Source organism: Erinaceus europaeus, chromosome 3 (genome assembly GCF_950295315.1).
Source record: "Erinaceus europaeus chromosome 3, mEriEur2.1, whole genome shotgun sequence".
Lineage (NCBI taxonomy): Eukaryota > Metazoa > Chordata > Mammalia > Eulipotyphla > Erinaceidae > Erinaceus > Erinaceus europaeus.
In genome coordinates, this window is record NC_080164.1 from 26,926,543 (window position 1) to 26,949,413 (window position 22,871).

The following is a 22,871-nucleotide window of genomic DNA, read 5'->3' on the forward strand; positions in this document are numbered from 1 at the left end:
TGATAGTGGAGGCCTTCGATGCCCATGAGGGGGGCAGGAGGGAGTGACTCATGCCCCAGAAAGAGCACCAGCAGCATCTGATTCCCACTCCTCCTCTCTGACACATGATCTGTCTCAGAAACTCACTGCAAATTGAGAAAACAAGCCAGTCCTAATTGTGCTTAAGTGCGGAAATAGCTTCTTGATGAAACTAAGATGATTAGGGAGTCTGCAGTGTGTTTACTTAGAGCTGGTGCCAAATCTTTTCCCCGAGGGCACAAAACCTAGTTTTCCCTTTTCCTTTCCACAAAGAAAGAGAAAGCCTGCAGTGAAAGCATATGTTTAGGGGAATTTTAGAAGATCCCTTCACATGCGACAGCTCAGCTCTCCGACCTCGGAGTGAGGAGCAAAAGGAGTCCAGGTGGCTTGAGGAGGACTCATACTGTCACATGGGCACATCACTGTATCTCTGGGGTTTCAGATGACTCAACATAGAAAAGTAACAAGACCATTTTCCAACTAGTTGTTTAAATTTCCATGAAATTCAATTTCCACTGGTCTGCTCAAGAGATTGTTTTACACTACAATTTCAGCCATGCTGCAAGGCATTCAGAGTGTGTTTCTAGTAGATTTATGCTCTGGAGGCCCAGGGGGTCCTTACAGCTCTCCTTCACGCTCCTTGTGTCATCTTCTTGTGATACAAACGTCCTTTCTTGCCCAGTTTCCTTTCGGCCTGCAGTGTTCTCTGGTCTGTGCACAGACGTCTTTATTCTGCAGGTCCTCTCTAGGCATCTATACTTCTTTTTCCTCTTGTCCCCAGATGCCAAGGTTCTGTGCTCCCTATGTGACAGCCAATGCTCAAGAAGATGAGGACTGGTGGAAGGAACATGAGTTTATTTGAGTGCTAGCAGCCTGAGAATATGGCAGACTCCTAGTTCTAAGGGCCATCTCCACATCTCAGGCCGGGAGCAGGGTTTTTAGGGCTCAAGAGTAAGGAGCTTGGGGTTGGGAGGGTTGCAGTGGGCAGAAGCTAAGTGCAGACTCAAGTGTCTGGGCACTTGATAATAAGTTACCGGTGAGCAGAAACCTTGTCTGTTCACCTCCCTCCCCCAATGTGCCTGACACACAGTCAGCACTCAGGAAACAGGTATCAAATGGGTGATGGTATCAGTGGGTCTGGATCTTCTCTTCTTTATAGGTGGTCTTGCCCAGGCACAGGCACTGATTTTTTTTTATCCCAGTTATTAAGAAGAAGAGGCTCAGTGAGCCAAGGACTGGGCCCTGGATGCTTCAATACCCACAGCTCACAGTGACACAAAAGCCAACAGAACAGAGCACAGAAATCAGTGAGAAAGAAGGAAACCACCAGCGTCTGTGGTCAGAGGAGGAAGGGGAAGGGGTGCTTCAGGGAGAAGTGGTCTTCTGCACTGGAACCCCCCACCATGTGGAAAAAAACAGTGGTTGGAAGAGGAGTAACTTGGGTGGGGTGCTCACTGAATCAGGTAGGGGAGCTTGAGGAGATGAAGAGCTGGAGCAGAGCTTTGCTGGGAGCACGAGTTCAAGCTTTGCTGGGAGGAAACTGAGGATAAGCCAAGTGGAGGTTGGAGGAAGCCTGGGCTGCATTTTGTTGTCTTTTATGTGCTTGTATTGTGAGCTGGAGAATGAGAGTGCTGTTTCATGCTGTTGGGAATGATCCAGGAGAGAGAAAGAAATGTGCTGCTACTGATGGCGGTAAAAAAAGGATTTTGGGTGGGGGTGGCCCAGCCTGTTAAAGCATCAATTTATATGTCTGAAGCCACAGGTTCAAACCCTGGCACCACTTTGTTTCAGAGCAGAGAAAAACTCTGCTGTCTGTCTATCTGCCTGTCTGTCTGTCTATCTCCTCCCACATAGCAAGAAAATAATTTTTTAAAAAGAAAAGGTATATTGATGAGGACTAGGAGGATATAGAAGAGAAAGGGAACGTGGCAAGGAGAGGTCTTCACGTTACCAGGTGAATTCGGTTCCAGTAAGCTGGTGAGCAAGGCCACTCCTGTGGACTAATTTTCATATCAGAGGAGGGGGTGCAGAGTAGAGGGGTACTGGTACACATTATGCTCATGCGTGCATAAGTGCGTGTGTGTGTGTGTGTGTGTGTGTGTGTGTGTGTGTGTGTGTGTGTTTTGATTTGTGGGTGGACATATAAGCATATTACTCTCTACAGTTTCAGGTTTTTTCTTTTTTTAGCCATAAAACCAGGTCATCCTCAGAGCTTGAGGAAGGAGGGGAAGGCCAGGGGAAGGCACCTTGAAAAGATTTCCAAGGAAGACCTTACAAAGCAGGGAAGCAAAGCCGGCAGGCTGTGTGCTGAGTGTGTTCATTCCAGATCTGGCCAGAACCAGCTGGATCTTGGGTTTTCCCAACACTTGCAGTGGGAATGCACATTGTTCCCACTTTTTGGGGGGGGTCTGTCCTCTGACCTGGTGGGCCCAGTGCCAGAATTCATCCGCAAGTTAATTGACAAGTCAGGGAAAGTGACAGGCACAAAGAGAGAGGACCAAGTGTTTATAATTGATAGCAGATAATCGGAAAGTACCTAAATATTCAGCAGTAAGGAGGCAGATAAACAATGAGCTAGCCATTCAGTGGGGTGTTCTGCAGCTAGTAACAGCCTTATGTCAATAGGACTGATTCTGGTCCATAGCTGTCAGTGAATAAATGAAAACAAAATGCATGTAAAGATGATACGATGGTAAACAGTTTCTGGGTGTTCCAGTAACTTCTGAAATTCTACTCCCTCAAAGAATGCCCTTTGGTGACAGAAATAACAATATTTTGGAATAGTAGCAAACATTATGTTCATTACTTGGAAATACAGGTCCATAATGTGTTAAAATAAAATACGTTTTAAAGGAAAGAGCATAAAGTCAACCCCACTTTTTGCTGCAGAGGCTGTAGAGTTCTCAGGGGATCCTACAGAGGATTCTGAAAGAAGTGGAAAAATATTTGGAGCATTTTCCAGAATGAATGTATTAAAAAGGGAGTGTGGACTTTCCAGAGGGAGGCTGGGTCAACATACTGGTCCTGAAATGAGTGCAACCTAGAATGTTCCCAGCCATGACCATGGAATGCGAGCTCAGACCTAAAGCGATGCAGAGGTTACACAGTGCTAAATATGAATAGACATGAGCCCTAGGTCAGATTGATGTGGTTTACAGTTAATGGTATTTATATACTTTCCCCCTATTTGGGAGCTTCCTCTCCCCTTATCCAGCTTTCTAGTCCCATCCTCAACTCTGACACCATCTTCCCAGACATCATTCTTAGCATGTTAACTGCAAGTTAGCTGTTGGGCTCAGTCAAAAATTAGTTAAGTCCCATAAGTTCCTCCATAGGAAGGGTCTGGTGGTGGAAATTGTATGGAATTGTACCACTCTTATCCCACAATCTTATAAATCACTAATAAAAAATTAGTAAAGTCATGGGCCCCTTGGAATATTCCTAAAATGGACTTCCAAGTGCCTTCCAACATGAAGACCCCAAATTTCATCTACTATACTTTCACCTTTAGGTTCCTGAATACTAAACAAATTGTTCTGTTCTCTCTCTCTCTCTCTCCATATATATATAGCTTCCAGGGTTATCACTGGGGCTTGGTGCCTGCACCACGAATCCACTGCTCCTAGGGCCATATTTTCCATTTTTGTTGTTGTTGTTGGATAGAACAGAGAGAAATTGAGAGAGGAGGGGAAGACAGAGAGGGGCAGAGAAATACACCTGCAAGCCTGCTTCATCGCTTGACCCCCCTGCAGGTGGGGATCTGGGGGTTAGAACCAGGATCCTTGTGTCAGTCCTTGTGCTTTGTACTATGTGCACTTAACTTGGTGCAGTGCTGCCCGGCCCCCTCTGCTTTATATCTCAATGCTTTTCAGTCACCAAGTTGCAGATGCTACCATGACGCCAGCTTGACTTCCCTGGGCAGATGACCTCACCAGTGCCTCCTGGAACCCCACCTCTCCAGAGCTGTACCCACTAGGGAAAGATAGAAAAACAAGTTGGAGGTATGGATCAACCTGTCAATGCCCATGTCCAGAGGAGAAGCAATTACAGAAGCCAGACCTTCTACCTTCTGCTCCACATAAAGATCTTTGGTCCATACTCCCAGAGGGATACAGACTAGGGAAACTTCCAGTGGAGGGGATGGGACACAGAACTCTGGTGGTGGGAACTGTATGGAAGTGTGCCTCTCTTATCCACAACCTTGTCAAGGATTATTAAATCACTAATTAAAAAATTGTAAAAAGGGAGATTTGGGAGAGGCAGGTCCCTTCAATGGTGAATGAACTCCAGTGAGGGACTCTGTGGAGACCATGTTTTCCCATAGTCGGGGGGGAAGAGCTCAACAACCCCAGCCCCAGATGTTTCCATTCCAACCCCAGGTCCCCAGTCTAGAATCCCAGATATACCACAGAGCTGTTGTGTCTCCCTGCTCAGCCTTACTGAGGAGCCGAGGAGACACTGGCTAAGCAATGGAGGTTGCCTGTTCCCATATGGCCCCGTGATCCTTATCTGCTGTGCTCCTCCAAGCCTCCTGGGACCTGAAGGACCCCACTTCTCTCTCTCCTGGGGTTTATCTCTAGGTCACTGACATGGAAGCAAAGCAAAGGACTCAGGGCTGCAGGGGCCGAGAAGGTGGCTCACACAGCCATGCTTGTGTGAGAGGCCCCAGGTTCCATCACCAGTGCTACATTGCTGATTCTCACACACCAAAAAGAAAAGGCAGGTGGAATTCTCCACACATCCTCCTCCATGGCCCCCTCGCCCAAGGTGGCCTCTCTCTTCAGGCCAGCACCTGAGGAGGCTCTACAGGCAAAGTCAGGAGGCACACTCAGGACTGGACCCTGACCATCTCCCTGCTCCCTTCCTGTCCCCCAGCATTACTGTTTGAGGGCTGAAGATGGGAGTTGGAGCAGGAAAGGGAGGGAGGGCCTGCTCAGGCCTGAGCGCCTCTCGGCAGCCATGGGGAATCAGCCCAGGGGGTTCACTAAGCCTATGGAGAAGTACCTCAGGACCTCACAGCTACAGGGCCTGGTTTATGGGGTTTTTCTGTGTTCCTGACTCATGGTCCATCAACGAACCCTAATTTTAGTTCAGAAAATGCCCTTACTCTGGGAGGTGAGGCTTTAAGGGTCCCTAACTGAGGACAGTCCACAGTGGCTGGGTAGGGGGCGCAGGAATTTAAAAAGATCAAAGGTCTCCTTATATATGTGTGTACATGTATGTGCAAGTGTGTCTCTGTGTGTGCCACTTGTGTGTTTGTGAATGCAAGTATGTCTGTGTGCACATGTGTATTGTGTGTGTTTGGAGCATGAGTGAGTGTAGGTTTGTGGGGAGGGTGTGTACATGCATGTGTGTTTGCTGCATTTTTGTGCATGGGTTTGTGTGACTGAGAAGATGGCAGATTCGTGTGTGCTTGTGTGTGCAGGTATGTATTTGTGAGCCTGTGTGTCTGCCCACACCCTCCAGGGCTCCCTCCCCAGGACCAGTGGCATCTGTGTTTCAAACTTAATGATATGTAGCAGCACTCAACCTCACCAGACCCTGCAAAGCCACTCTTGGGCAGGCTGCTAGAGGAGGGTTGACAAGACTGCCAGCTCCCAGGCCTGAGGGCCCAGAGGCCCCAGGTTCAGTCCCAGATTCAGCCACCACACACCAGAACTGAGCAGACCTCTGCAGAGACAAGCGTGGGTGTGTCCTGCTGGCCTCCAAACCACTGCAGCCCTAGGCACTGCTAGCTGGTGGGTCTGCAGGCCTCGGGAGCCCCCATCTGGGGCTTCTCTGAGGCTATCATTATGGGGGTGGGGGGGGCATTCATTACAGCTCTTCTTTACAAAGTGAAAAAATAATTCTGGCAAACCACTGAGCCATTCCCTGCAGGGCATTGTGTGAGGGAGAGAGGCCAGTGCAAAAAAGCAGCCCCATTTCCCATTGTGGGAGACAGAGAGGGGCTAAATTCCCAGAGATGGTGGTGGAGAAAAGAGGGCTCGAGACTGAGGATTGGGGCCTGGGGAGTGGCAGGGGATGCGTTTCAGTTCTACCAGATAGGCTGCATGCTGGAGACCAGGTGCACAGTGCAAGGATTTTCAAACTACTGGAACACATGACTGCAGGTACCCATATTGTGTGGACATTAGCATCATTGAAATGAAGCCTCCCCTGGGCATGGTGCTCCTATGTTGTGGCTGGAGGCTCAAACCCAAGTCCTCACACATGGTGGGGTGTGCGCTCTACCCAGAGCACTATCTCTATTTCCTTATCATGATTTTACAGAATGGACAGGCTCATGGAAACATCACATTCCAGGATGCTTTGCCTTATGTAATTAATATTTATCACACTCAGTGTTGCCCATTTCCTCTCTGAATCTCCCAGGCCAATTTTCTATTGTTTTCCCACCCCTTCTTCCAATGGCGATTAAACTACTTGCAATTTCTTTGTTATTTGAATAATTGACCTTTGAACTGGTACCTCCGCCCCTTATTACCTGAGGCCGCCACCTAGGGACCAGTTGAGGAACTGCAGGCACAGATGCAGGTGGAGAAGGACCTCTTCCCCTTCCTGCTGAGACATGGTCCTGGGAAAGGAGGCAGAAACACACACACACACACACACACACACACACACACACACACACACACACACACCCTCCCCCCACCATCCTTCCAGTCTGCACAGCACTCTCCATCCCATGCCCCAGTCCTAAGGGCACTCGAGCTTAAAGCAAACAGCCCTATGTGGGTTGGAGGAAGGAAACTGAGCTTCTCAATGCTTTGCAGCTTTTTTATTTTTTTAATACAATGTAGCATCTCCTGCACAAACAAGGCTAGAAGTCTTTGCCTGGACTCTGTGTCAGTTTAGGAAGCAGTGAAGTGGGCTAGGCTGGCTAGCAAATTCTGCTCTGGGCAACTCTTCACCAAGTCCGCTTTCATGGCCACAGGACATTGGGACGGGCACACTTTGGGGTCTGGAGACTGTCCAGAGCCCAGAGCACACTTAGAGTGTCATGGGACAGAGGCTTTGTCCCAGGAAAGGGCATCTTCCAAATGGCTTTGAAAGCAGCCATCCAGGGGAGCTGCCTGAGGAGCCCCGGCTGGCACAGACCGTAGGTACATCACTGCATGGCTTGCTGAGCCATGAGGGGTCACCTAGTGCAGAGCACTCCTGCCTGGGGCTCAAGTCTGCAGACAGGGAGGGCTCTCACGGCCCAGCAGAGAAGTGAGTCATCCCAGCAGCCCTGGCACAACCAAACCTCTTTATGCCCAGAGGTGACTCTTTGCTCAACAATGGGAAAAAAGAAGCGGCAGGAAGCTGATGGGAGGCCTGTGAAATGCCAAGGAACATCTCCTGTGATGAAGAAACTGAAAACGGTGATCACAGAGTACATCTGCCTCTCAGGCTACAATCTTGAGTCTGAGACAATTCAACAGCAAGCCTGGGTCTCCAGCTGCCTAGCCCGTGCTTTGCACTCCATGGTGAGGGAGGGAGGCTCCTTTCCTGGCCTTCTCTGAGGGGCAGGGGGAAATAGCTGAGAGCACGGAACTTGCAATGCCACAGACCCTAGGTTCCATCCCTGGCACTGCATGTGCCAGAGCTGAGTGGTGCATTGGTCTCTCACTCAGAAAAGTAAAGTAAATAAGTAAACAGTTACTTTTAACAAAAAAAAAAAAAAAAAGGAGAGGGAAAAGAAGAAGGAGAAGAAGAAAAAGGAAAAGAATAAGAAGAGGAAAGAAGAGACGGAGGAGAAGAAAGAGAGAAGAAGAGGAGGAGGAAAAAGAAGAGAGGAAGAAGGAGAAAGAAGGAGGAGGAGTGGAGAACTTTCTAGACGCTCCAGCAAACTTTCCCTTGAATCTCCTGAAGAAGCAAGAGCCCATTGGGAAGGTTTTGCCAGGAGCATGAAGCCAGGAGTGGCCACAACCCTCCTTGTTTCAACTTTACCACTGTACAGGTGAGAAGTGTCACCCAGATCACAGTGGAGCACTAAGCTTGGGAGAAGGGCCTTGCTACTCAGAATGAAGGGCTTCTCCTTGGAAACTCCCAGAGAGGTATGTTTTCTAGCCTCTCTTATTTACCCAGGGAGTCTCTTTAAGGAAATTATAAGTAAATAAATAGATAGGGACATGGATCTTCAGATAGATGATAGATAAGAGGATAGATAGATGGATAGATAGTTAGATAGTTAGGTAGATGATATATAAAAGGATAGATCTGGGGGGGCAGCGGTAGCACAGCGGCTTAAGTGCACATGGTGCAAAACTCAAGGACCAGCTCAAGGATCCCAGTTTGAGCCCCTGTCTCCCCACCTGCAGGGGGTTTGTTTCACAAGCTGTGAAGCAGGTCTGCAGGTGTCTATCTTTCTCTCCCTCTCTGTATTCCCCTCCTCTCTCCATTTCTCTCTGTCCTATCCAACAACAACAACAGCAATAACAACAAGGGCAACAAAATGAGAAAAATGGCTTCCAGGAGCAGTGGATTCTTAGTGCAGACACTGAACCCCAGCAATAACCCTGGAGGAAAAAAAAAAGCAGATACTTTTTATTGACTTTAAGTGTACAGAAATAAAAAAAATGAATATTGGAGAAAATTATTTTCTCTGCAGATGAGAAAAGAACTCTCCCTAGGTTTCTGTGCAGTGTGTTAGGAGCCCTGCTCTGTTCTCATTACGGACTAAACACTAGGCTCAGTCCTAGCTTCTGAGGTCCAGAGAATTCTGTGAGAGATTTGTGGGAGCAGAGCAGGGGAGGAATGACAAGAATGATCACGGGGTCTTCCTCCAGGCTCTTCCGCAGGACCTAAGAGACATCTCTTGGCAGAATTCTTGAATCTCTGTCCTCAGATGCCTGGTGACTGTGCCCCCCTCCACACACACACACACACACACACACACACACACACACACACACACACACACACACACACGTTGATGGAGGACCTGGGGTCGTGGGGTGTCATTCAATGAACAGGAAGCTGCTGCTGATTCTTAAGATGACACTTGAGGCAACCACGACTTCTGGAGCTACAAATTCAAGGCACACACTAGCATTTGCCTGATAAGTAGCGTCTCCAGCAAGAGCTGAGGGCCCACCCAGCCTCAGGAAGAAGCCAGGAATCTGGGTTCTGCAGCCTCAGCACAGCCCATGACTACTGCAGGGGGGCAGGGCCAACTCTGCCTTCCTGGAAACCTGGGTGTGGGGGGGACCGAGGCCTCAGAGCTCTCCCACATCCATCCCCAGTTGTCACAGGCTGACCTCCTGCCCGGCTGTCTCCTGCAGAGATGGAAAGTACCCAAACAGCAAGTCACCCCCAAATCCACATTTTCAGCCTCAAAGCAAAACCCGAAAGAGAAAGGTTATTTAGCATCAGAATTTAAGGATCAGAATTCTTCAGGTCAGAAGCTCAAGGCAAGTGGCCTCCTTGTCCCTGTTTTTCCCCAGGTGACGCTGGCAGGCTGCCTGGTGCACCATGGGGCAGCCTCCTTAGGGAGGAGGCACCCCTGCCGCATGGTTTTGAAAACAATTGCTCTCCACCCCACCCCCACCCTGTAATTAGAAGTGGCTCTTCTCAGACCGAAAGTCCAGACATCTCTTCCAGACACTCCCAGGGACTGTGAAGAGTTGTTTGTCCTTGCAACCTGGCTGAAAGGAAAGTTGTGGCCATGAAGCTATTGTTGCCAGCAACTCAGCATGGCTCAGAGAGTTTGGGACACATGACAAGGTCACTTTGGAAAGGGACATCGGCCCAGCACAGAGGATAGAGGCTGGACTGCTTAGGGCAGAGTCCCCATCATGTCCATACTTCTGGGGACAGGACATGTACCCAGGTGTGGGCCGCCTGAGTGAGGTGGTGGGTAGCTCTGGAGTGCACATCTGACTGTGGACAGGAGAGCGGTTGGAGGGGAGACATGTTATCTGCAGAAGACAGAGGGCAGAGATAGGATTCCCTTTTCCTTGGGCAATTGTATCATTATTGCCTTGTGAACCTGCCTTGAAGAGCCACCAGCCCTGGAGTGCGTGCTGGCCAGTGATTACAGGCTGAGTGTGACCAGGGTGAGGAGGGAGAGGCCCTGGCTTGTGGCCAATTCAGAGCCTGCTCCAGACATCCTTGTGGGAGGTGGCACTGAGGACGGGTGGGGCTTAACAGAAGCAGGGCAGCACATCTGTGTTCTGGGAACTTGTCCCTTCAGGGGTGAGGATGTGTGTATGTGAGGGGGGGAGGGCTGCAGAACATGGGGGTGAAGTGGTGGACAAAAGGCAGCTGTGAGAAAGCACAGGGAGACCCAGCAGGGTGTGGGGGCTGAGGTGGGCCCAGGAGGCCTAGAGCAGCGACAACACGGATAGAGAATGACTCACAGAGGCCTCAGGAGTGGGAGAACAACACAGCTGGGGGGGTCTTCACCTGTACCCTGAGTCTCAAGCCAGCCAGGTTCCCCATTTCCAGTTCTACTCACTCAGTCTGGACCTGTGACATCGCTGTGTTTGCCTCAAAATAACCTCCATTATGTCCTGAGACAGCTCAGTGGCTGGAGCTCAGGACTTGCACACCTGAGGCTTCCAGTGCAACCTTTGGCACTGCATGTCCCAGAGAGGTGCTCTGGCTTCTCTCTGTCACGAAATGCTCTCTCCCCTCTGAAGCAAAGAAGAGAAGTCTTAACAGGGGCCAAGTGGTGGCACACCTGATATGAGCACACATTACAATGTACAAGGACACAAGTTCAAGCCCCCGGTCCCCACCTGTAGGGAGAAAGCTACAGGCATCTGTCTGTCTCTCTCCCTCTCTGTCTCCCTTTTCCCTCTCAGTTTCTCTCTGTCTCTAGACAATAAATAAAATAAAATAAAATAAGGGAAATCTGAAAGAGCCCCACCAGTCTTGGTGCCTGAGTTTTGCTCCTGAGTCTCCAAGCTCAAGTTTATGTTAAGGCCAGGAGCCCATCCTGTGCCCCCACCGAGCACCTCACCAGGGAAGTCAAATACCTGGGATGTGCTGTGTCCGCAAACAGAGAGGAGCTGGAGACAGTGGGCACTCTCACTGCATGGGGGCTGGACATTTGCATCACCACCAGACTACACTGCTCCACTCAGCCAGCAGACGGGTGTTCACCAAACAGCCAGAGGACAAGAACATTACAGAACCAGACAGCAGTGATGGCGACCCAGCCTTACCAATTAACCCGGGTCACTAAGCTTAGTGAGCTGTGTGGCCTGTGGATTTCCGGTCAGTGGGTGTGTTTGACATATCTCTGTCCTCTTCAGACGTCCTCACTGCCAGCCCACAGTCCTGTGAGGGCACTAAGGCCATTTGGGCTGGCTGGCTCCACACAGTCCCTTCACTGGTCCCTGAATGATCACACACTGCTGGAACTGTCTTCTGAAACTCTCTTTTACCAGAGATGAAGACCAGAGCTGGGGGAGGGCACCAGGAGTCCTCAGGGAACTGGGGGGGGGGGGGGTGTCACAGCCCCTGGGGGCCTCCTCCAGTGTGGGGCTGAGGGCCAGGTTGTCTGCAGGACTCCTTGAGCCCTGGCTTCCAGTGTCCTCAGGACAAGCTTGTGCCAGTGTTGCCCACAAAGACACTCTTGAGGTGCAAGGGGCCTGAAGGCCTGAGGAGTGGCCAGGGGCCCCTCAGCAGATAGAGCAAGGGACCTATAGTCTTAAGGTCCCCCTCCCTTATCCCCAGCACATGGACTGTGCCAGAGATAGGTTCTGTTCTCTCAGGAGTAAAAAGTTAAATCAAGCATTAAAACGTCAGTAAATAAATAAATATTTATTTATTTATTTATTGCCAGGATTGTTGCTGAGATTTCAGGCCTAAAGGACAAATCTACCACTTCCTGTAGCCATGTTTCCCCTTTCTTTCCCTCTCTCTCTCTCTCTCTCTCTCTCTTTCTCTCTTCCTTCATTTCTTCCTTCCCCCCTCCCTTCCTTACATCTTTCCTTTTATTTGGTAAAGATAGAGAGAAATTGAGAGCAGAGGGGGAGATAGAGGGAGGGAGAAAAAGAGACCTGCAGACCTGCTTCACTGCTCGTGAAGCATCCCCCCCTGCAGGTGGGGAGCAGGGGCTTGAACCTGGGTCTTTGTGCACTGTGACCTGAGCAACTCAACCAGGTGAGCCAAACTGCCCAGCCCTGTGAATGAATCTTTTTAAACACATGCACAATAAAAGAGAACTGCTGAGTGTTTGAACCCAGACCAAATGTGAATTTGTCCAACTATAAGCCCAACCTTCCTTCACTGCAAGAGAAATAAATGTTCTCTTTTCCTCCCAGCAGTTCACCAGCTCCATGACTCAGCAGATGAAGGTGGGAGGTAAGATAGAAGACCCTGAAGGGAGTCAAGCTAGGGAGGCAGTTACCCCAGGAAGGGCCAGGGGAACCATAGGGAGGAAAAGAAAGGAAAGGGAATCTTTGCTCAGGATGTTATACTCCCCAAAACAAGGAAAGTGGGGTTTGTTGGGAAACTCTGAAATTTCCAGCTTTTAAGTCAATCATATAAGACTGAGGCTGTCTGGAAATCTCCATTCTCTTTGGAAAGTTCACGATGTACAAAAATGGCCTTAGGGTGTTTGTGTGCTTCTGGGATCTCTTCTGTTACATTGCTTGACGTTGTGGTCTATTTACATGATCTTTCTGTTACTTTGGTTTGGTCTCACTCCCCCCCCACCTCCGGGAGATTTGGTTTAGCCCTCACTAGTTTCCTGCTTTTCTCTTCTCCCTGCCCCCTATCCTACATACTTCCTGGGTTCCTGACTCTGCCGCCTGGAGAGAAAGATGGAGGAGCACACTGTGTGGTGATTAGGTTTTTGGACTGTTTGCCAGCTCGTGAAAAAAGATTAAACTGCATTCTCAGCTCAGCCATCTGTCCCTGGTCGTCTGTTACCCGCCCGTGAAGCCAGCCCAGAGAAAACAACATTAGGGGATCCCGGGAGACATACAAGTGGTAGAGCACAGGACTTGCAAGCCTGAGGTTCCAGGTCTGATCCCTGGCACCACCACAGGCCATGGCTGAGCCAAGCTCTGGTGTTTCTCTTTCTCATATAACTAAAGAGGAGTTATTTGCACATCACACACCCAACAAGTCACTGACATCAAACATCTATACAAAACTAGTACAGGTCTACAAAAGAAGTAAAAATAACCTAATTAAAAAGTGGACCAACCAAGTTGCAGATGCTACTGTGACACCATCCTGACTTCCCTAGGCAAACGACCTCACCAATGTGTCCCCAAACCTCACTTCCCCAGAGCCCTGTCCCACCAGGGAAAGACAGAAACAAACTGGGTTTACGGATAGACCTGCCAACATCCATGTCCAGTGAAGAAGCCATTATAGGAACCAGACCTTCCACCTTCTGCACCTCATAAAGAATTTTGGTCCATACTCCCAGAAGGATAAAGAATAGGGAAGCTTCCAGTGGAGGGGATGGGATATGAAACACTGGTGGTGAAATTGTACCTCTGTTATCTTACAGTCTTGTTAATCATTATTAAATTAAAGAAAAGCAAGCCAAAAAAACTGAAGTTTCCTAAAGAAGAGATCACAGGGCCCACAGACACATGAAGAAGTGTTCCAGGTCACTGGTGATTAGTGATAAGCAAATCAAAATTACACTGAGATCCCATCTCACACCTGAGACAGTGGCTTCCATCAACAAACAAGGATAATGACGGGTGTTGGCCAGATTCTTCTCCTGGGCCTCCTGTGTGGGTGTGATCTGGCTGGGAGTTAAGGTGATCAGAGTAAGAAGGTGAAGGGAGTATGTTAGAAGACACATCTCAGGGCCCCTCCCCTATGGCGATGTCACCCCTGTTCTCCCAGTGAAATGCCCTGAATTCCAGAAGAAGAAAAGAAGAGAGATGTGGGTAGCAACATAGAACCAAAAGTATGTTTGATCCAGCATAAAAACAGGAAAGCCATAGGTAAGCATTCTGAATCTGGGCGGGCTTTGAAAGACCAGCTTTCCTCCAAGAGACTATATGAATAAAGGCAAAGAAAAATATTGAAAGTAACCTGAATTTTTTTTTTCAAAAGCGTCCTTTTTTCCCCCTCCCTCCAGGGTTATCACTAGGGCTCGGTGCCTGCACTACAAATCCACTGCTCCTGGAAGCCATTTTTTTTCCATTTTGTTGTTGTTGTTGTTATTTCTGTTACTGTTGTTGGATATGACAGAGAGAAATCAAGAGGGGGGGAGGTAGAGAGGGGGAGAGAAAGATAGACACCTGCTGACCTGCTTCACCACTTGTAAAGCGACCCCCCTGCAGGTGGGGAGCTGGGGGCTCAGAGTAGATCCTTGCACCAGTCCTTGAGCTTCATATCATGTGCACTTAGCCTGGTACACTACTGCCCGGCTCCCCAAAAGTGTCATTTTATGGGACTAGGGAGCTAGCTCCTTGAATAGGGGATATGCCTTTCCACATGATGCCCAAGGTCAAACCCTGATGCCACATGAGAGATGCTGTGCCACCAGGGGAAGCTCTGGTAAGATGGCACCTCTCCCTCTCTGTCTGAAGGAGTGTCTGACACAGTGAAATTGTGCATATGTGAGACCCCAGGTAGAGAGAAGTAATTCTTCTTGTAATAAAACACACATAATCTAAAAATTGCCACTTTGACTATTTTAACTGCCCAGTTCAGTGATATGAAGTAATCCCTTACACAAGAATGTCCCCCACCCCTGCTGCACCAAGCAGATGCAAAACTTCCCATTTTACAACTGAAACTGTCCCCATTAAACAGCAATGCCCTATGCTGCCTCCCCCCCAAGCCCCGTTCTATTATCTGTCTATGATCATGACTAGTCTGCTCTTACGAGTAGAATCACACAGTATTTGTGGTTTTTGTGACTGGCTTATTTAATTTAACGTAACAAGTCCCATCCATACTCTATATAACATGCATCAGAATGTCTTTCCTTTTTTAAGGCTGCGTAATAGTCCATAAGTCTCTCTCTAGACCTCATGTGGCTTATTTATTCAGCCATTGATGGACACTTGGGTTGCTCCCAAGCTGTTCTGAATATGCTGCTATGAACCTGGGTGTGCAAATTTCTCTCCCAGTCTCTACTTTCAATTCTTTCCACTCCTCTGGGTGGAACTGCTAGATCACATGGGAAATGAGATTTCTAAGTCTTTGAGACACCACGATGTTGCTTCCCAGGAGGTAGGTCTATTACTTGCCTGTCTCCAGAACCCAAGAGAGTCCCCACTGATGATACCTGGAGATGTGCTGAGCACTTGGGGACCCTGGCTCATGTGATTATCCCCCAGTCCCTATTCATGTCTAGTCCAGAGGGTCAGAGAGAAGGAGGTGGGGTCCCCACCATGCGGGCTGTCCTGTGCCACTGCCAGCAGCAGTCTGGGTCCTCACCAGCAAGTGTGAGCTTTACCAGGAGAGCTATTTCCAGGCCCCTACAAGCTGGTTTCTAAACCCACAGGAGAGGGGACACACCTGACTGAGTGGACCTACCACCTTGCACAGGGACCCAGGTTTGAGCCCCCACAACCCACCTGCAGGGGGTAAGCTTCACGAATGGTGAAGCAGTGCTACAGATTTCTCCCTGTCTCTCTCCTTCTCTGTCTCCCTCTCCCCCCACTCTCAATTTCTCTCTGTCTCTAACAAATAAAATAGAAAGGGAAAAATGGCTGATGGGAGCTGTGGGGTCTTAATAAATAAATAAGTAAATAAATAAATAAATAAATAAAACCCACAGGAGGAGGCTCAAAGGCAGGCCTGAGCTCTCCTCTTAGTCCACCTGCAGGTGTGGCCAGTGGGTACCACAGACCTGGGGCAGGGGGCTCGGAAGCCACGGCCTGCTATGTAGACGAGGCCTTACAAGCTCAGCTAGGTTGGTGACTCATCCCAGTCCTCACTCCCAAAACATTCAGGAGGTTGTGGGGTGAATGTTCTATCTCCACAGTCCTGCCAGTACCTGGAGGAATGGGCAGTGGAGGCCATAGGCAGGATGGACAGAAGGACTGACTGGCGTGGAAGAACCAGAAGAGGCACAAGGACCGTCTGCAGGACTGTGAGAGTGTCTGGTCGGGCTCCGGACCACATAGATCACACATTTTATTGCCCTGTCCCCAGAGGACAGTGGAGTTCAAGGCTTCCTGAGAGGGCTGTTTATGATTCAGCCAGCTGTGGAATCAGGGTCAGAGTTGGTTTGGGAGGAGGGGGAGTGGGGGAGTGACAAAGACAGAGTGGAGTCAGGGTAACCCCCACAGCTTGCTCAGAGGGGAGGCTGTAGCGGGGAGTCAATGGGAGACACAGGGCTCTTTCCTCCCTCTCTTCCTTCTTCTTTTCCTCCCTTCTTTCCTTCCTCTCCTCCTCCTCTCCTCCCTGAACCCTCCCAGAAGTGCTTAATCCTTCCTGTGTCACTCTCTCCCATTCCCCCATTCCCCTCTTTCAATTTCTCATTTGGGGACAGAGTAGGGCAGGCTCTGCTCTCTGCCAGCAGTTGCAAAGTGCAACAGTTGGGGGGGGGGTTTGCTCCTGTTGTCACACATGGGTCAGAGGGCGTGGAGCTACCAGGGTCACCCCAGGTGTGCACTGATGGCAAGTGAAGGGCAGGGCTGCCAGGACTTCCACAGGGGGCCGGGGTCAAAGGCAGTTGTTCTGTAGAATCTAAACCCACAATGTGAGAGGGGCAGCCTCTTGTGATGCAATACAGCCAGAGGGGATAGAATGCTCTAGAACCTTGGCGAGGCCCAAGAGGGAACCATGTGGGTGTGCTGGGACATGGGGTTGGGGGCTTGGTGGGGCAGCTTGTGGGTGAGTGTAGAGACTGGTCATGTCTGTCCATTGCTTCCTGGGGTGGCTGTCCAGAGATTCAAAGTTGTCACTTACTGAGCCCCCTTTGGAGTCACTTATGGGGGGAGCTACTAGGGCAGTATCCCTAAAGAGCTTAGGGACCAGAGCTCAGGGAGGATGAGAATGTTTGGGGGGGGTGGCTCTATCTGGGGGAATCAGGCACCTGTGAGTGGGAGCAGGAACAAGAAGAGTTCTGAACCTGAACCTGCTCTCTGGGCAGGAGACTCAACACCTAGAGACCCTGGAGGTTCTCAAAGGACCAAGCCTGGGTGCTACCTGTTGTTAAAATTCGTAGGCTCCTGCCGGGCGGGTTGGCTTCATGGGCAGGTAACAGAGACGCGGAGACAACGGCTGGGCAGGGCAGCTGTATTTCTTTATTCAGGAACAACGATTCATAAACTAAGACAAACTAATCACCAAACAGAACTCGGCTGTCTCTTTGCGGCGGCGCAAGCACTCTCCCTTACTCTGGAACTCAGGAACCCTCCAACTCTCGAACTCTGGAACTCTGGTACTCGGGAACCCTCTCTCGGGGTTCCTTGGGGCGGGGCCAAGCGGGCCTGCGAAATTAACTGGACTGATCCAATTCTCTTGGCGGGGGAGGGCTAGAACAAACCAATGTAAAGCATACGACAGCTACCCACCAGCTAGAGAGCCAGCATGCATGACAGCTCTGTGGTCAGACATGGGGACACAGTCCCTCTACTGAGGAGAAGTCTGCCCACTTTTGCTCCTGGCTCAGGAAATGACAGAAGTCTAGGGGACAGGGGGGTGACATCTGCTATAGCCAGAGGAATTCTACCAGGAGAAGCACTCTGTGGCTTCTGGTGACCCTCATGGGTTCCACAGTGTGTATCTGGTTGTCCCTCTGTCCAGCAACCCACATCCTAGACAGATGACTCAGGGAAGGAATCCAGGTGAGCAGCCATGGAACGCTTCTCTCTCTCTCTCTCTCTCTCTCTCTCTCTCTCTCGGTTAAGTGAGCATAGTACTAAATAGTACTAAGCACAAGGACCTGCACTGGGATCTGGGTTCTAGCCCCCAGCTCTCCACCTGCAGCAGAGATATTTCAAAACCAGTGAAGCACGTCTGCAGGTGCCTATCTCTCTCCCTCTTTCTCTCTCTCTCTCCCCCTCCGCCCTCAATTTCTCTCTGTCCTATCCAATAAATAATTGAAAATTTTAAAGAAAGAAAGAAAGAAAATGGTCACCAGAAGCAGTGGATTCATAGTGCCAGCACCAAGCCCCAGCAATTACCCTGGAGGCACAAAAAAAGAGAGAGGGAGAGTGAGAAAAAAAAAAATTAAGTCTCTTTCTCAGAAAGAAGCCAGTGGGGACAATGGTGAGCTGAGTCCAGTCACCTTGGAATAATACATTTGTTCACTTTCTCAGTTTAGGGCAGTGAGGTGTCCAGGCCCAAGGAGCCAGTGACCAGCCATTCCTTCCCAATTTGTGGTCAAGGTCAGGCCAACTCTGGGATGCAGTCTGGCCCCTCCTGCTTCTCTTGTCTGGCTCAGTTGAAAACGGAGAAAGAACTGAAGCCAAGTGAAGCACAGTGTGGAGTGGGAGAGAGTTGACATCAAAGCCCAGGGTGGGCGGTTGGCCTGGGACATAGGACTAGTGGGGGCAGGGAGGCTGGTTGGGGCGAGCACTGAGATCTAGTGAGCCCCCTCTGGAGGGCTGCAGTCATGGGGTTATTCAGAGGGTAAGCTGCAAGCCTGGGGGTTTCTGGAAGCTTCCTCTCTGCACAGGATGCTCCAGGACCCTTCTCTAACCCAAGCCCAGATGGTGTCTCCTAGAGGGCGGGGGGAGGGGGTGAGGGAACTCAGCTTACCCTGGCTCAGTCCTCTGTGTCCCTGTCCCTTGGCAGGAATGACAGGGAACCAAGCCACATGCAAGTAACATGTCCCGCAGCTATCTGAACCCCTCTGGAGGAGCCAGGTGGAGCTCACCGCAGAGAGATGGAGAGATGGAGGGAGGGATGGAGCTGAGGCAGAACCCAGAAGGATTAAGCTACCACTGCAGTCACTGCTGCCCTTTCCTTCTATTTATTTATTTGTTTACTGGATAGAAACCGAGAAATCTGGGGCCAGGCAGTGGCGCACCTGATTAAGTGCACACATTACAGTGCCCAAGGATGCATGTTCAAGCCCCTGGTTCCCACCTGCAGGGGGGAAGCTTCACGAGTGGTGAAGTAGCACTGCAGGTGTCTCTCTTGTCTCTCACCCTCTCTATCTCCCCCTTCCCTCTCAAACTCAATTCCTCTCTGTCTCTAGCCAATATTAAATAACTTTTAAAAACTTTTTTTAAAAAGAAAGGGAGAAACACTCGCAGCCCTGCTTCACCACTCATGAAGCTTCCACCATGCAGGGGGGCAGAACGGAGGCTCAGACACGGGTTCCTGTGCTTGGTGATGTGCGTGCTCAACTGGGTGCAGCCCCTCCTGGCCCTCCTCCACTCATTCATTTTAACCAGAAAGAAGCAGAACATCACTCTGGCAATTTGGGGTGAGGTTGGGGGGCAGGAATGGGCCTTGGGACCTCATGCATGCAACTCTGGTGCTCCAGTCATTACACATACACTGCACTGAAAGCCACTGGGGGCCATTTTCTCACTGTGCTGCCCCCCCACCCTACACACACATCTGAGTGAGAAATAGCCCTGGGAGAAGGTTTCCTGCTGAAAATTCACACTGGAACTCTAGATCTGGCCTGACCACACCTCTGCCCTCAGTGTCCCCAGAAAGCTCTGGTTGGTCTGCAGTCATGTGTCTTTATTGGGGGGATGGTTTCAGAGGGCCTTTCCCCGCCTCCTGCCTCCCCCCACAACCCCACACCTCTTGGGCCTGAGACAGTGTCCCCTGCTCCCTGGTTTCCCACCCCTACTTCCACACCATGGACAGCTCTATTTTCACTTTCCAGCAGGGGGCAGCAGGCTAGCTTCCCTGGATAGTGTGCTGCTTTGTCATGCATGCAAACCAGGTTCGAGCCCTGCCCCTGAAGTGTTGAAGGAAGCTTCAGTGCTGTGGTACCTTTCCCTCTCTTTGTCTCATTCTCTCCATCTAAAAAAAAAAAAAAAAAAATCAGCCTGGAGTAACGAAGCCCCGTTGATGACAACATAAAATAAACAAAAAATAAAATTCTAGGCAGGAGGGGCTCAGAGTGATAGCTCAGGAGGTAGGGCTATGTGTGACTCGGGCTCAAGCCTTAGAACCATCGGGGAGGTGGTTTAGTGGTACAGCACAGAGCTTGTGGGGCCGGGGGTCCCTGAGTTTGAGCCCCATCATCTCTGCTTTTCTCTCTCTGTCTCACTCATTAGATAAATAAATCTTTTTATTAGTATTATTATTCATGAGAAAAAGGAGGAGAGAAAGAAAGAACCAGACATCACTCTGGTACATGTGCTGCTAGGAATTGAACTTAGGATCTCACGCTTGAGAGTCCAATGCCTTATCCACTGCACCACCTCACAGACCACATAAATAAATCTTTTTTAAAAATTATCTTTATTGGATAGAGACAGCCAGAAATTGAGAGGGTAAGGGAGATAGAGAGGGTGAGAGAAAGAGAGACACCGGTAGCACTGTTCATCATTTGCAAAGCTTTCCCCCCTGCAGGTGGGAACCAAGGGCTCAAACCAGGGTCCTTGCGCACTGTACCATGTGCACTCAACCAGGTGCGCCACCACCCGGCCCCAGAAATAAATCTTTAAGACAGTGACTTCCTTCCAGAAAACTCTGGGCTTTCAGGGGTCCCCACCTGTTGCTGTCACCTGTACCTGGAGAGGCTCCTCCTTTTTGGTGTGTCAGAGAGTGGTCAGGTGCCTGCCCAATGGAGGGTAGCCACATCCAGGTGCACTCAACAGGTGAGGGGACCATCGGAGTAATCCACAAGGACCTAGCATCCTTCCTGCAAGGGACCCCATGCAGATGCAAAGCCCAGACGCTGTTCTGGCACAGAGTGACTCAAAAGAGGACAGAGCCTATGTGAGGCTCTGTGACAGGTCAGGCAAGGTGGACACTTTGGCTGAGGCTGAAACAGGAGAAAGGAGAAGTTGACGGGAGTCATGGGGAACCTCTGCTTCCTACCCGAAGCTGTGGGTCCATAAATTAGCTTTTGGACCTGAGTCAAGAATAGCAGAATTGGAAACCGAGTAAAAACAACACCCACAGAGAAAAAGGAAAACCTTCCTAACAGCCCAAGTGAGAAGATTGGCACCCACGCCCTGATCTGGTCTGCAGCGTAAACAATGAAATCACTCCTCTAGCAGGACTGACTCACTCTGATGTTGTTGCTGCTGCTCAGGGCTGCGGGTTTTCAGATGGGGAAAAAAAAAAAAAAAGACTTCATTTGCATTTTGCTGACAATCAGTGCTTGGAGCGTTTTTTTCCCTATGTCTGTTGGCCTTTTTGGATCTCTTCTCTAATGAATATTCTCTTCATACTTTCTCCCCACTATGGATGGGGTCATTCGATTTTTGTTCTTGAGTGTGGTGAGCTCTTTATAGATTTTGGTTATTCGCCTCTTGTCTGATGGATGGCATGTGAAGATTTTCTGAAAGGGGTCTCTTTGTTTGGGTGGTGCTTTCTTTTGTTGTGTAGAATCTTTTTAATTTGATAGAGTCTCACTGGTTTATTTTTGTTTTTGTCTTCCTTGCAATTGAGCTTATGTTGTTGAAGATGCCTATAAAACTTAGAACAGAGTTCGGGGGGAGGGGGCTGGGCGGTAGCGTAGTGGGTTGGGCACACATGGTGCGAAGCACAAAGACCAGCTTAAAAATCCCAGTTCGAGCCCCTGGCTTCCCACCTGCAGGGGGGTGGCTTTGTAAGCAGTGAAGCAAGTCTGCAGGTGTCTATCTTTTTCTCCCCGTCTTCCCCTCCTCGCTCAATTTCTCTCTATCCTACACAACAACAAAAGTAGTAACAGCAACAATAACAGTAGCAACAAGGGCAACAAAATAGGGAAAATGGCCTCCAGGAGCAGTGGATTTGTAGTGATGGCACTGAGCCCCAGCGATAATCCTAGAGGCAAAAAGAAAAAAAGAGAAGAGTTCGGTCGGAGTTGGGCGGTGGCACACCCCATTAAGCACACATAGTACTATTCACAAGGATAGACTCGAAGACCAGAGTTCAAGCCGGTGCTCCCCAACTGCAGTGGGGGATGCTTCACACGTGGTAAAGCAGGGCTGCAGCTGTCTATCTTTCTCCCCGTCTCTATCTCCCTCTCCCCTCTCAATTTCTCTCTGCCCTATAGAATGAAAAGGAAAAAAAAAAAAAGGGCCGTCAGAAGCAGTGGATTTATAATGCTGGCATGGAGTCCCTGCAACTGGAGACCGAAAAAAGAAAAAAGAAAAAGGGAAAGGAAAGGAAAGAAAGGAAAGGAAAGGAAGAGAAGAGAAGAGAAGAGAAGAGAAGAGAAGAGAAGAGAAGAGAAGAGAAAAGAAAAGAAAAGAAAAGAAAAGAAAAGAAAAGAAAAGAATTCTGCCAATATTCTTCTCTAAGTATTTGATAGTTTCTGGTCTAATATCCAAGGCCTTGATCTTTTTGCAGTTTACTTGTGTGACTCTGATGTGTGTGTGTGTGTGTGTGTGTGTGTGTGTGTGTGTGTGTGTGTTGGGGGGTGGGGGGTGCAGGGGAGCTTTCAGGTCTGGGTGGAGGAGGACCTAAGCAGGGGCTAAGAGTGTTTTGCAGAAAACTAAGAAATTTTACACATGTACCAACAACTATATTTACTATAAACCATTAATCCCCATAAATAAATATATATATATAAATAAAGGGAAACGTCAAAAGAAAAAACAAAGGCAGAGGGAGACAGAAAGCAAGAGCACAGCACTGAAGCTTTCTGCAGTGCAGTGAGGCCTGACTTGAACCTAGGTCATGTGCTTGGCAAAGCAGGCACTTCTGCCCAGGTGAGCCATCCTGCTGGCCCAGCAATGACTTACCTTGTTTCTGCATAATCATGTGAAAGGAACTCCTTCCCTTCCCTACCTTCCTTCCTTCCTTCCTTCCTTCCTTCCTTCCTTCCTTCCTTCCTTTCTTCCTTTCTTCTTTCT

General features: G+C 49.5%; 1 long non-coding RNA gene across 2 annotated transcripts; it reads right to left on the bottom strand.

The window, feature by feature from the left end:
* Positions 1-488: 488 nt before the first annotated feature.
* LOC132537643 (uncharacterized) lies at positions 489-21,051 on the bottom strand. 2 transcript variants are annotated; one of them, XR_009549103.1, is made up of 2 exons: positions 20,595-21,051; positions 489-852 (listed from the first exon to the last, which is right to left on the bottom strand). It is a non-coding gene; the product is annotated as an uncharacterized LOC132537643 (long non-coding RNA). The 2 variants fall into 2 exon arrangements; XR_009549104.1 differs by having other exon boundaries at positions 20,576-21,051.
* Positions 21,052-22,871: the final 1,820 nt, after the last annotated feature.